We start from the raw sequence: 13,907 nt of genomic DNA on the forward strand, positions 1-13,907 counted from the left end.
AGCATTAACTTCACGAGCCACCAGATACATTTAGCAGTAATCCTCATTTATAATCGCTTTTAAAACAAAGGAAAAAGAAAACGTCAAGGGAGATTGGTAGAAGCTAGGTCAAGGGCATATGCAAGGTGGTTCAGGAGGTTGGTTGGTTGGGTTGTTTGGGGGGAAGAGACCAAACTGCGAGGCGAGGTCATCGGTCTCATCGGATTAGGGAAGGACGGGGAAGGAAGTCGGCAGTGCCCTTTCAAAGGAACCATTCCGGCATTTGCCTGGAGCGATTTAGGGAAATCATGGAAAACCTGAGTCAGGATGGCCGGACGCGGGATTGAACCAATGTCCTTCCGAATGCGAGTCCAGGGTGCTAACCACTGCGCCACCTCGCTCGGTATGGTTTAGGAGGAATGTCACATAATTTGTGAGGTAATTCTACATGTGGAAATAAACCGATAAAGACTTATGGACATGTGTCCGATTTTCGATAATTATTGAACTGGAGCGGGTTGAAGTCTACACATATCCATGAATCATTATGAAGACAGGTGCGAATGTTACTTACAGAAATAGTAGATAGTGTCGGAAGTTCCATGCGGCTTTTCGCGGATGATGCTGTAGTATACAGAGAAGTTCCAGCATTAGAAAATTGTAGCGAAATGCAGGAAGATCTGCAGCGGATAGGCACTTGGTGCAGGGAGTGGCAACTGACCCTTAACATAGACAAATGTAATGTATTGCGAATACATAGAAAGAAGGATCCTTTATTGTATGATTATATGATAGCGGAACAAACACTGGTAGCAGTTACTTCTGTAAAATATCTGGGAGTATGCGTGCGGAACGATTTGAAGTGGAATGATCATATAAAATTAATTGTTGGTAAGGCGGGTACCAGGTTGAGATTCATTGGGAGAGTCCTTAGAAAATGTACTCCATCAACAAAGGAGGTGGCTTACAAAACACTCGTTCGACCTATACCTGTGTATTGCTCATCAGTGTGGGATCCGTACCAGATCGGGTTGACGGAGGAGATAGAGAAGATCCAAAGAAGAGGGGCGCGTTTCGTCACAGGGTTATTTGGTAAGTGTGATAGCGTTATGGAGCTGTTTAGCAAACTCAAGTGGCAGACTCTGCAAGACAGGCGCTCTGCATCGCGGTGTTGCTTGCTCGCCAGGTTTCGAGAGGGTACGTTTCTGGATGAGGTATCGAATACATTGCTTCCCCCTATTTATACCTCCCGAGGAGATCACGAATGTAAAATTAGAGACATTAGAGCGCGCACGGAGGCTTTCCGGCAGTCGCTCTTCCCGCAAACCATACGCGACTGGAACAGAAAAGGGAGGTAATGACAGTGGCACGTAAAGTGCCCTCCGCCACACACCTTTGGGTGCCTTGTGGAGTATAAATGTAGATGTAGATGTAGATATTCTGTGTAGGCGCTGTGGTGGACAGAATAATGGTGGGACAAATGACTGATCCATCCTACAAGAAGTGTTCAGAAAGTTCCCCACCCATTTCAGTGCAGCTTGTCAATGTGTTGGAGAGTGTGTTGAGTTGCACATGGTACATCGAAAGTTATCTCGGCGGGCTTTAAGGCGGGCAACAGCGTCGGTGATATGAGCGACAAGTTCTTCACGTGTACCCACCTTCATAGCGTATACACAGCCTTCAACCAGCCCCAGAAACGGAAGTCTAATGTGGCTAGATCGGGTGATTTGGCAGACCAGCTAATGAGTCCACCACAGCCAACCCACTCCTGAGGGAATCTGGTCGGTCTTCTCTCAGGAAATGTGTGTATGCTGCGGTTGTCTTACGATTTGGCAGGAACTTGCTGCCATCACCACGTCATCAATCATGCCACACCAGAAGTTCATTGAGAACCTGACTACGAATCTTGTGTGGTGTGAGTCTTCCATCGCCCATGTATGAGAACTGTGGGTGCTCACTGCGTGTTAATGTAGCCTCATCTGTAAATAAGTTCGCTGCATGACGCCTCTGTACACAGCCAACAACTCACAAAGATATTGTCTCCTTGCTGCGTCACCCGGATGCAAATGTTGCGCGGGCTGCACATTCACTACTGGCCGTTAAAATTGCTACACCACGAAGATGACGTGCTACAGATGCGAAATTTAACCGACAGAAAGAAGATGCTGTGATATGCAAATGATTAGATTTTCAAAGCATTCGCACAAGGTTGGCGCTGGTGGCGACACCTATAACGGGCTGACATGAGGAAAGTTTCCAACCGATTTCTCACACACAAACGGCAGTTGACCGGCGTTGCCTGGTGAAACGTTGTTGTGATGCCTCGTGTAAGGAGGAGAAATGCGTACCATCAGGTTTCCGACTTTGACAAAGGTCGGATGTAGCCTGTCACGATTGCGGTTTATCGTAACGCGACATTGCTGCTCGCGTTGGTCGAGATCCAATGACAGTTAGCAGAATATGGAATCGGTGGGTTCAGGAGGGTAATACGGAACGCCGTGCTGGATCCCAACGGCCTCGTATCACTAGCAGTCGAGATGACAGGCATCTTATCCCCATAACTGTACGGATCGTGCAGCCACGTCTCGATCCCTGAGTCAACAGATGGGAACGTTTGCAAGACAACAACCATCTGCACGAACAGTTCGACGACGTTTGCAGCAGCATGGAATATCCGCTCGGAGACCATGGCGGTTACCCTTGACGCTGCATCACAGACAGGAGCGCCTGCGATGGTGTACTCAACGACGAACCTGGATGCACGAATGGCAAAACGTCATTTTTTCGGATGAATCCAGGTTCTGTTTACAGCTTCATGATGGTCGCACCCGTGTTTGGCGACATCGCCGTGAAAGCACATTGGAAGCGTGTATTTGTATCGCCATACTGCCGTATCACCCGGCGTTATGTTTTGGGGTGCCATTGGTTACACGTCTCGCTCACCTCTTGTTCGCATTGACGCCACTTTGAACAGTGGACGTTACATTTTAGGTGGGTTACGACCCGTGGCTCTACCCTTCATTCGATCCCTGCGAAACCCTACATTTCAGCAGGATAATGCACGACCGCATGTTGCAGGTCCTGTACAGGCCTTTCTGGCTACAGAAAATGTTCAACTGCTACCTTGGCCAGCACGTTCTCCATATCTCTCACCAATTGAAAACGTCTGGTCAATGGTGGCCGAGCAACTGGCTCGTCACAATACGCCAGTCACTACTCTTGATGAACTGTGGTTCGTGTTGAAGCTGCATGGGCAGCTGTACCTGTACACGCCATTCAAGCTCTGTTTGACTCAATGCCCAGGGTATCAAGGCCGTTATTACTGCCAGAGGTAGTTGTTCTGGGTACTGATTTCTTATGATCTATGCACCCAAATTGCGTGAAAATGTAATCACATGTCAGTTCTAGTATAATATATTTGTCCAATGAATACCCGTTTATCATCTGCATTTCTTCTTGGTGTAGCAATTTTAATGGCCAGTAGTGTACAATGGGTACAAGCCCTCAGAATGTGACGTAAGCCACACTCAGTTTCGTGGAATATCGAGCTGACGGCTAATGAGCTGTATACTGGTAGGGAAACTCCGTCGTATCATTGCAATAACGTAGTCCTTCTCCTCAACTGACAGTATAGTCTAATGTTCTGATGTTACGTATACACTGCCTAGTGCTTGAGACAATGCAATGTTTGAAAAACCCTGGGAAATGAGAGAAACGTCTCTGGTATACTTTCACAGCCGCAAGGGCATTGCCATTACAGTATCTGTACAGAAACACAAACAAGATGTCCGAGTGTTCTGCACGGGTGAACGTATGCGGCATGTTGTTACTCATGGACGCAAGGGACGTCCTCAATTAAAAAACACAAGTACGACTTTCACGCGGCCCCACGACAGCTCACTGACCCAACATACACTTGCACACTGGACATACTTGCAGCTGTTGCTTCGGTCAAATGTCACAGTGCTGTCGTCTGTTGGAGAACCCCAGACTTCTTGTGGAGTGGATCAGTCATCTGCGTCACTCTTATTCCGTCCACCACAGCGCCTTCACAGCATTTCGATAAGTAATATTCACACTTGTCTTCGTACCTGTCCATGGACGTGTGTAGTCTTGAACTCGCTCCCGTTCCGTAACGATCGAAATTCTAACACACGTCCATAGGGTTTTTCGGTTTTCTTAGGGAGTATATCCTATAAAATAAGCAACCTATTTAAAAACACAAACATTACAATAAGCTTCCACAGAAACAACAAACTCCAGCAGTTAGCAGTCCACAACTTAAAAAATAACAACCCCCTCATACAAAACAAATCTGGCATTTACAAACTCAGCTCTCAGAGTTGCCCCTCTTACTATATAGGACAAACTGGAAGAAGCATTGAGACACGGTTCAAAGAGCATATACATGCCATTAGTTTGAAGAAAATTTCAAAATCCACATTTTCCATGCACACAACTACCAACAGCCATGGGATAAAGAGCACTGAAGACCATGTACAAATACTGTACCATGCTGAGAAAGGTAGCCTTATGAATTTGCTTGAGGAGACTGAAATATATGTACGTAAAAACAAATCACCACAAAATCTCCTCAATGAACAGACCGAGTTAGCCAATGCAGCCTTTCTTCAAATTTTCATTCATCTGCTTTCCAATTGAAAGTAAAAAATAAAAAAGCCCACTTTTGTAATAATTATATACGCACATCAATCCCAACCCATTTACTGTGCTTCTACTGTATGCCATAATATGTCCATAGTTGTAACATTTATTTATGTATGTCTCGCCCTTATCATTTACTTTTGTTCCATAATATTTGCGTAATACCACTGCAGTAACACTGACTGCTTTATTTGTTTATCTTAATTTTAATCAGTTATCTTTGAATGTAAATAGTAAGTAACGTAACATTAGCAATTTGTAAATATCTACTGTCACATGCATGTACTTAATGAAATATCTCTGAGAGTGGAAGTCTTTGGCATTGTTATGGTAACATCGTCATCTTTGTATGCATACCTCCATGTGACGAAACATCTAAGTGTGTGAGTGGTGCGTTACATTATATGTATATCTATACACAAAAAGTGCGTTATACAGTTTTAGATGCTGCAAGATGATAAACAACCTGCACTGGAACGTAACGGCGCGGATTCTTCGTTGTAAGTATCCGAAACATATTCCATTTTACGATAATAATTTGTCTATACCATTTAATTCTTCGCGATGCACAATTACGATTAAAAAGACTCTGTCTCAAATCTTGTTTTGGTTGCAGGGCATCTCCACCCCAAGGAAATTTCGTCAGATGGGGAAACAAAACTCAAAACGTAATTTAAAACGTGAACTAGCCGTCTAAAGATGAAACTGTCGGTTCTAAACCGGTAACGGCGCTATTTATGTAAATAAATAGCATTATAAGAAGTAGCTGGTTGCTGTAATCTTCCGTGTAAGATTCAATCTATATTAGGGACTGTGTAATGTTCTGTTGTCAGAATGTTTTCGAAAAAAGGACAATGAAGATGAAAAAAACTGAATATGCCAGAGGACGTATAGTAAGAGGGCATGATCAAGGTCTTCGTGAAGCTTTTGGGGAATTCGCGTTACCTTGCAGAACAGTCCCAAGGTGGTGGTGTGCACGACTTCGTACACAGCTGTAAGAGTGTTGAGCTACAGAATGGTGTCGGCGTAGAAAATCTGGAGAGGAGCAGAAATTATTAATGAACAAGTTAACACAATAGACAGAAGATTTACTTAACTTGTATTTCTCCAAGCGAACGAAGAGTCATTACAAATGTTGCAGAAAAAAAAGGTTCAAATGGCTCTAAGTACTATGGAACTTAACATCTGACGTCATCGGTCCCCTAGAACTTAGAACTACTTAAACCTAACTAACCTAAGGACATGAAACAAATCCATGCCCGAGGCAGGATTCGAACCTGCGACCGTAGCAGCAGCGCGGTTCTAGACTGAAGCGCCTAGAACCCCTCAGCCACAGTGGCCGGCTCAGAATGGTCCACCTCTGGCCCTTATGCAAGCAGTTATTCGGATACCATTGATTGACACAACTGTCGGATGTACTCCAAATTTTATGCAAACTGGCGCGTTAGATCGTCAAACTCTTGGGCTGATCTAGGCGCTCAGTCCGGAACCGCGCGACTGCTACAATCGCAGGTTCGAATCCTGATTCGGGCATGGACGTGTGTGATGTCCTTAGGTTAGTTAGGTTTAAGTAGTTTTAAGTTCTAGGGGACTGATGACCTCAGATATTAAGTCCCATAGTGCTCAGAGCCATTTGAACTATCTTGAGCTGATTAGAGGGCTCTGCCATTAACGCTCCAAACATTCTGTATCGGAGAGAGATCCGGCGACCCTGTTGGACAAGGTAGGGTTTGGAAAGAACGAAGATAGGCAGTAGAAGATCTCACCGTGGGCTAATGGGCATTACCTTGCTGAAACATAATCCCAGAATGGTTTGCAATGAGAGGCAAGGAAGCGGGACCAGAATATCGTCGACGTACGGCTCGCCAAACACAGAAGATAAACATCCCTCGCTCAACTGTCACATCTACGCTGGTCATCTGGGCTCAGTTTGAATCGGAACTCATCACTGAAGACAATTCTACTTCAATGAATGACAGTCCAGGCCGAAGACGTGTCTGGAGGCTCGCCGGACAGCGGTAGGATACTAACCGAATTGTCGCCACCATACTGTCTGACAACAAGTAGTAGCCGGCCGCTGTGACCGAGCGGTCCTAGGCGCTTCAGTCCGGAAATGCGCTGCTGCTTCAGTCGCAGGTTCGAATCCTGCCTCGGGCATGGATGTTTGTGATGTCCCTAGGTTAGTTAGGTTTAAGTAGGTCTAAGTTTAGGGGAATGATGACCTCAGATGTTAAGTCCCATAGTGCTCAGAGCCATTTTAACCATTTGAACTACCAGTAGTGATGGTCGGAGGTGGAATTTCATTTCATAGCAGGACCCCTATGGTCGTTATCCGCGGCGCCCTGACAGCACAGCGTTGCCCTTCAAGACAAGCAATCCGGGACTTCCATTTCAGCAAGATAATGCACGTCCGCAAGCGGCCTGAGTTTCTGCTACTTGTCCTCGCGCTCGCCAAACTCTGCCTTGGTCAGCAAGGTCACTGGATCTCTCCCCAACTGACAACGTTTGGAGCGTTATGGCAGGGCCTTCCAATCAGTTTGGGATTTTGATGATCAGACGCGCCTTTTGGACAGAATTTTTCTATCCCTGAGGAGGACATCCAACAACTCTATCAATGAAAGTTCCTGGCGGATTAAAACTGTGTCTCGAACTCGTTCTGGGAACAACTCCCAAGCTGTGGCTAAGCCATGTCTCTGCAATATCCTTTCTTCTAGTAGAGCTAGTCCTGCAAGTTTCGCAGGAGAACTTCTGTGAAGTTTGGAGCGTAGGAGACGAGGTACGGGCGGAAGTAAAATTGTGAGGACTGGTCTTGAGTCGTGCTTGGGTAGCTCAGTTGGTAGAGCACTTGCCCGAGAAAGGCAAAGGTCCCGAGTTCGAGTCTCGGTCCGGCACTCAGTTTTAATCTGCCAGGAAGTTTCAAATCAGCGCACACTCCGCTGCAGAGTGAAAATTTCATTCTGGGAACTCTATCAATCACTTCCGAGCAGAATAACTGCTTGTATAAGGTCCAGAGATGGACCAACGCAATAAATTGACTCGCTCAATTTGTAAAGCTCTTTCTTTTGCAAAAATCATCCAATTTTTCTGAAACTGTAATCATTTGTTTGCCTGTACATGTGTATCACATCTACCGATTTCCGTCTTATTCGGATAATCCCCTCGTGATGCATCGTTCTGTTACTTAGACATGTAGACAGGTGTAGACACTTACACATGTAAATTACTATCATTGCCGTGTAACCGCAAGAACTCGGGTGAAGCAGCTCTATAAAAGAAAATATTATGCAGAGTTTTTCTCATTCATGTAACGCAATTTAATGTCGGTTGTGTTTGAAAAGTCTGTGTTAAGCCGTGTGTAACATGGTGAGGTAACTACCAGCACACTTCGATATTTGACTGTGAAGAGCATTGCTACCAAGACTGGTTTATATTTCGCAACATTGATGCTCTATTTGAGAGGATCCCACGAATGTATTGCGAATATAGACTCAGGACGGCCACAGGAAACGCTGCGCAGGATCTCACTGGTCCAACGCTTCAAGTGCCTATGAGGTCACCATTTAAGTTTTACTTTTAGAAAACATAATTAAGAGTTATTATGAAAAAACTATGCACTTAGCGAATTTGAAAAATAGGTGCCAAATCGGACCCCTGCTAAACATAGTCAAAATAGCACTAAGCAAATCTGGGAAAAGATACTAAATCAGTGGAAACATATTCTAGTTTTAAAATTGGTGTAACATAACATCTTACAAAAGTTTATAGAGATTTCTCTGTTTTTTTCTTTCCCGAATCCAAGAGCCCAGCTACAGGACGGTCCTGTAGACTTTCTTTGTAGCAGCTGATTTTTGTGGCGTTTATGAAAAAGGCTAACCCACTTTCTCCCAGCAATTTCGTGTTTGAAAGGGTATGTGCCCCGCCTTTCGCACATTTGAGAATCCCACCACGTCCCATACGAAGCGCTGTCTGTCTCTCTGACGCTCCCTGGCAGCTGTTTGCACAACCTCGCGCGTGCACCGGCCAGGGAGTACGGCTTTTCTTGCACAAAGTGCTTCAGTACGGTGCCCCGTTTAGTATTCTGTTTGCTAGCTACGGTCAACTAGTAGTTCAGTTTTCCAGTCGTGCTTTTAACCTTACGGCATTGTTGACTTATTTTAAAATGTGTAACTACTATGTAGCTTTGGTTAGCTTCTGCCAGTTCCAGATTATAGTTAGTGACTGTGGCAGCAACTCACATGCAATTATCGGGGTGCTTTTGTAGGAAGACTAAATGGCTTATGTGTTCCTGGTCCACTTTGGTCGTGCTTTCGGGAATCGAGTATAGCTCCATGGGGAGTGGTTCCGGTGTGACGTGCGCGCAGAGGTGTGCGTTGGTTGTCTACCGGTCAGAATTCTCCATGCGGTTGGTTAGCACAAGCTATTGTCAGTGCCAAATAGTAGTGTCGTTGGCTTGTGCGTGTTCGTTTGTTGGGACCACACCATCGTAAATTGGTTATAGTTCGACTGCGAGTGGTTCCATTGTGACGTGTGATCAGTAATGAGGCAAACACGTGTCATATGTGTTTCCTAGTTCAACTACTTGAAAGAGTGTGCCGTATAATTTGGCTGTCTGTTGTGTTGTATTAGTTTTTGTTAAGACCGTGCAGTCACTGTCTGAAATCTGGCTAATTCAGTGTATTAATGGACAGGACACGAGTAGTGTTTAGTGACGAGGAAATAATTTGCACGTTCCCGAGAGGATGACCAGAAAGTGTCGTGTGTGTGTGTGTGTGTGTGTGTGTGTGTGTGTGTGTACCTGTGTATGACACAGGTTGGATTTTAGTTTGCTATGATCTCGTTGTTCCTACTTGTAAGTACGTCGGCCTGTTTAAGCATGTCGCCGTCGTGGTTCTTTGTATTGGTTTCGTGTGTTCCCTTTGTAAATTTTGGATGACTTGCCTTTGTTTGACGTATGGTTTCGGCACGTAGGCAGCTACTTAACGACGCGCCCCCCACCACTCTGCTCCTTCTACTGTCCGCTGCACGTTACTTTGTAATCGGGGAGTTTTTTATGCCGGACATCAAGAATTATATTCAAATGGTAGTGCTTGAGTATCCTAAGGTGCCCGTTTTGTACTATAGTGCGTTTAATTTTACGTTATGGCTAGCGCCCGTTCAGTTTTAAAGGGGCTAGGTCCCATGTTGAACTGAAGCCCGATTTTAAGTTGCTGATAGTGCCTGTAAGAGCAGACATTGTAAATCATAAGGACCTATTAGCATAGTCGTAAGTGGTGCCAAGCTAATTAAGGTACTAATCATGAGTTCACTAGTTTGAGTAAGCTTGGGTGTGGTTTAGGGCGGTCGCTGTTTGCTTGTTATGTGTACCACTTTGGATTACTAACTGCGCATGTAGAAGAACGTTAGCTATGTTACTGTTTGATCGTGAACGCTCGTTTGTGTCCATTCTGTGTGTTGTTTAGTTTTTAATGCACAAAATTTACTGTTACCTGATTTTTATTAATGCATTTGCGGTTTACTTAAATGGCAACCCTTAATGTGATGCTGAATGATAAATATGAAGTCATACTTCTTCAGTTTCTTCCGCCTAAGTTTTATGACAGTAATGTTTTGCTCTTTGGCTTTTTTAATGTCATTGAACAATGGTGTTTTGCCCTGTAGTGTGTCCTTTTTGTAACAGAGAGTGCTAGTTTCGCTTTCTCTGCATCTTGCCTCTTCCGCAGCTGATGGGGTGCTTATCATCGTTGTCACCAATATCGAAACAGTACTGGGGATATGGGTCCTTGCTTCCAGCACATGATTCAAGGAAGGGACAGTTACTACATCCAGCCTACTGCTGACGAACTTTAGAAAAAATGAAAAGAAATAAAAGAAAGGGAAAAAGAATTTTACAATCAATATTGTCAGCCCTGAACGTCCTCAGTCGTAAACACCCGGCTCTCCTCTCTCCCGCGACTTCTGCACATTGCAGGGTGTCCAGTGTTATTTCTCTCCGCCAAATTTTACAGCCGTTCTTTTCACATCATTACGAGTAAGCCAAAGAAAGGAAGCTTCCATAGCAAGACGGTACTAACCAGACTTCCAAGAACTTTACCCATCATAGAAAATATTGCCTCTTTTCCTTTCTGCTGCTTCCTCATCTGTACCACACTTCATGCTGGACGAACTCAGCCGGCCGGGGTGGCCTAGCTGTTCTAGGAGCTACAGTCCGGAACCGCGCGACCGCTACGGTCGCAGGTTCGAATCATGCCTCGGGCATCGGTGTGTGTCATGTCCTTAGGTTAGTTAGGTTTAAGTAGTTCTAAGTTCTAGAGGACTGATGACCTCAGAAGTTAAGTCCCATAGTGCTCAGAGCCATTTGAACCATTTTTGGACGAACTCAGAAGTGTTTTTATTTTATTTAATATTACTCTATCTAATGGTCTTCTACCAACTCAGCTTCGTTTTTAGAAGCAATTCACTAGAGTTAGTCATTTTATACCAGGCACGACAAAGAATTCGCCTCGTGAACCGTCCACTGGCGCAAGTGCAATAGTGGTCAGCGTAGCTGCATTCTTACCCCACCGTCACGACGTGCTGCCTGAACGTTTTGCAGGGGGGGACTGCGAACGCACCGCATTTAAACGGCAATGCAGTAGCACTGCATATGACTTGAATTTATATATCATGTTTCTCGACAACAGTGGGGCGCGCTGAAGACATAATATAACTGTTATCTGGTACAAACTGTCGGCTTGCGGACAAACGGAAGAAGACCATAGGAGTATTCCACTAAATTACAGGCCCATTTCATTAGCGTAGACATGCAGCAGGATTTTGGAATATATGTTCGAACTTTATGAATTACCTGGAAGAGAACGGTCTATTGACACACAGTCAACACGGGTTTAGAAAACAACGTTCTTGTGAAACACAACTACCTCTTTGCTCACACGAAGTGCTGATTGCTGTTGACAGGGATTGCAAATTGTTTACGTATTTGTATATTTCCAGAAGGTTTTTGAAACTGTACCTCACAAGCGGCTTGTACCCAAATTGCGTGCCTATGGAATACCGCCTCAGTTATGTGAGTGGACTCGTGATTTCGAGTCAGAGAGCTCACAGTTGGTAGTAATTGATTGAAGTCATAGACTAAAACAGAAATGATTTCTGGCGTTCCACAAGGTAGTGTTATAGGCCCTCTGCTTTTTCTTATCTATTGGGAGACAATCTGAGCAGCCGTCTCACGTTGTTTGCAGACGTTGCTGTCGTTTTTCGCCTATTAAAGTCATAAGAAAATCAAAACCAATTGCAAAACGATTTAGAAAAGAGATCTGAAAGTTCTAAAACTGGAACTTAACGCCAAATAATGAAAATTATGAGGTAATCCACATGAGTGATAAAAGGAATCCGTTAAATTGCGGTTCCACGAAAAATCAGTCAAATCTAAAGGCCGTAAATTCATCTTAATACGTAGGAGTTACAATTAAGAACAACTTAAATTGAGATTAACACACAGAAAATGTTTTGGGGAAGGCGATCCAAAGGCTTCGTTTTGTTGGCAGAACACTTAGAAGATGCAACATATTTACTAGAGAGACTGCCTACACTACGCTTATCCGCCCTCTTTTAGAGTACTGCTGCCAGGTGTGGGATCCATACCAGATACCATCGACGGAGTACATTCTGCATTATCGCAAAGTAGGGGAGAGGATATCGCGGGAATTATACAGGATTTGGGGTGGACATCATCTTCTCACGAAATTTCGATCACCAGCTTTCTCCTCTGAGTGCAAAAATTTGTTGACACCGGTCTACAAACGGAGAAGTGGGCATCATAATAAAGGAAATCAGAGTTCGCACGGAAAGATACAAGTGTTCGATTTTTCCGCGCGCTGATCAGGAGTGGAGTAATAGAGAATTATTATGAAGGTGACTCGAAGAACCCTCTGCCAGACATTTAAGAGCGATTTGCAGAGTAGCCATATACATGTAGATGTATTTTCCATGAAAGTGACGATAGCGCCTCCTTATTATTGGGAGACTGAAGAGGACCTTAAACAAAAACGTGGGATTACATACTGGAAAAAAAAACTAACAGATGGCATGTAGAGGTTTGGAGACCGGTATTATTGTCCCTATGCAGGGAAAGAATGGGTTGGAGCCTTAATATTACAAAGCAGTACGTCTCTGCTATTATTCTGAAGTCTGAGAAGGGGAGGAGATTAAAGTTACGACACGACACCGTAGTGCGTTCCATTTGCAGAAGACTATGACTTGAATTTACAGGTGTAGATGGGACAGGATAGTTTTCTGGTATTTTATAGGTGCGGGAATCAAAGGTTTCAGTTGATTCGCAGCAAACAGGACATCATCTTATAGTGGATTCGAGACTACAGGCGTGAAGTGGGAAGCTTTGCTGCCTTAGTTCAGATACTCATTTTAGTTTTGTTGCAATGGCGTCACTGATACACATTCCAAAATAAGAACATTGTCTGAAAAGTAATTTACATTTACTATTGCAATGATAATTAAATAACTAACACAGCTAGCTACAAAGAAACAAATCTTTATTTGTGGAGCAGAACATGCTCTTAAACTTGTCACGACCCAGGATAGTGTCCCCGGCAGACACTAAAAATTCGTCCGAGTTCTGTCTTCGAAGCTCTCGGAAGTTGAACAGTCTTTGTCAATGACCAGTAGACTGCCAGCTACGGAGAAATTCAGAGCGAACTGCTGCAGACACGGAAGCAGTCGCAGGACTGTGGAACGACCGAGTGCCCAAGTTGTTGGAAAGTTGTGGTAAGTTCTTATGGGACCAGACTGCTAAGGTCATCGTGAGGCGTAGCGCCGTATACCGATCCTGCCTTGGAGGCGGTTATGTGGGAGATGTGTCTCAGAGCTGGATAGTGACAGATGGTGACGCGAGACTGGACGCGAACGTAGTTTATGTATCAGCCGATAGAGGACAATATTGGATAGGGGGACTGTGATTTTAGTTTCGATTGTGCCCACTAGAGTGCACTAAAGTAATAGAATGTTTTTCATAAGCTGTTCTAGTATTTTCATAAGGTGTTATTATGTCTTTTTGTGTATGTAAATGTTATAAATGTGTTGTAGCAGTATGAATGATGCGTGAGTGTGGTTTAAAGTTAATTTTTTTTTATTGTGATTTTAAACACCTTATACAAAGGCGGGCTGTCAGCAGCAGAGTACGCCGCTCTTCAGCCTTGAGTTGGACAATAAGTATTACATAGAGGTGGCACAGAGAATACAGTCAAAACGGC

General features: G+C 44.3%; 1 non-coding gene across 1 annotated transcript; it reads left to right on the plus strand.

Moving 5' to 3' along the window:
* The first annotated feature begins 7,461 nt into the window (after nt 1-7,461).
* On the plus strand, nt 7,462-7,536 carry Trnas-aga (transfer RNA serine (anticodon AGA)). Its single transcript has one exon. It is a non-coding gene; the product is annotated as a tRNA-Ser (tRNA).
* Nucleotides 7,537-13,907: the final 6,371 nt, after the last annotated feature.

The sequence above is a fragment of the Schistocerca serialis genome, chromosome 1 (assembly GCF_023864345.2).
Source record: "Schistocerca serialis cubense isolate TAMUIC-IGC-003099 chromosome 1, iqSchSeri2.2, whole genome shotgun sequence".
Taxonomy (NCBI): Eukaryota; Metazoa; Arthropoda; class Insecta; order Orthoptera; family Acrididae; genus Schistocerca; species Schistocerca serialis.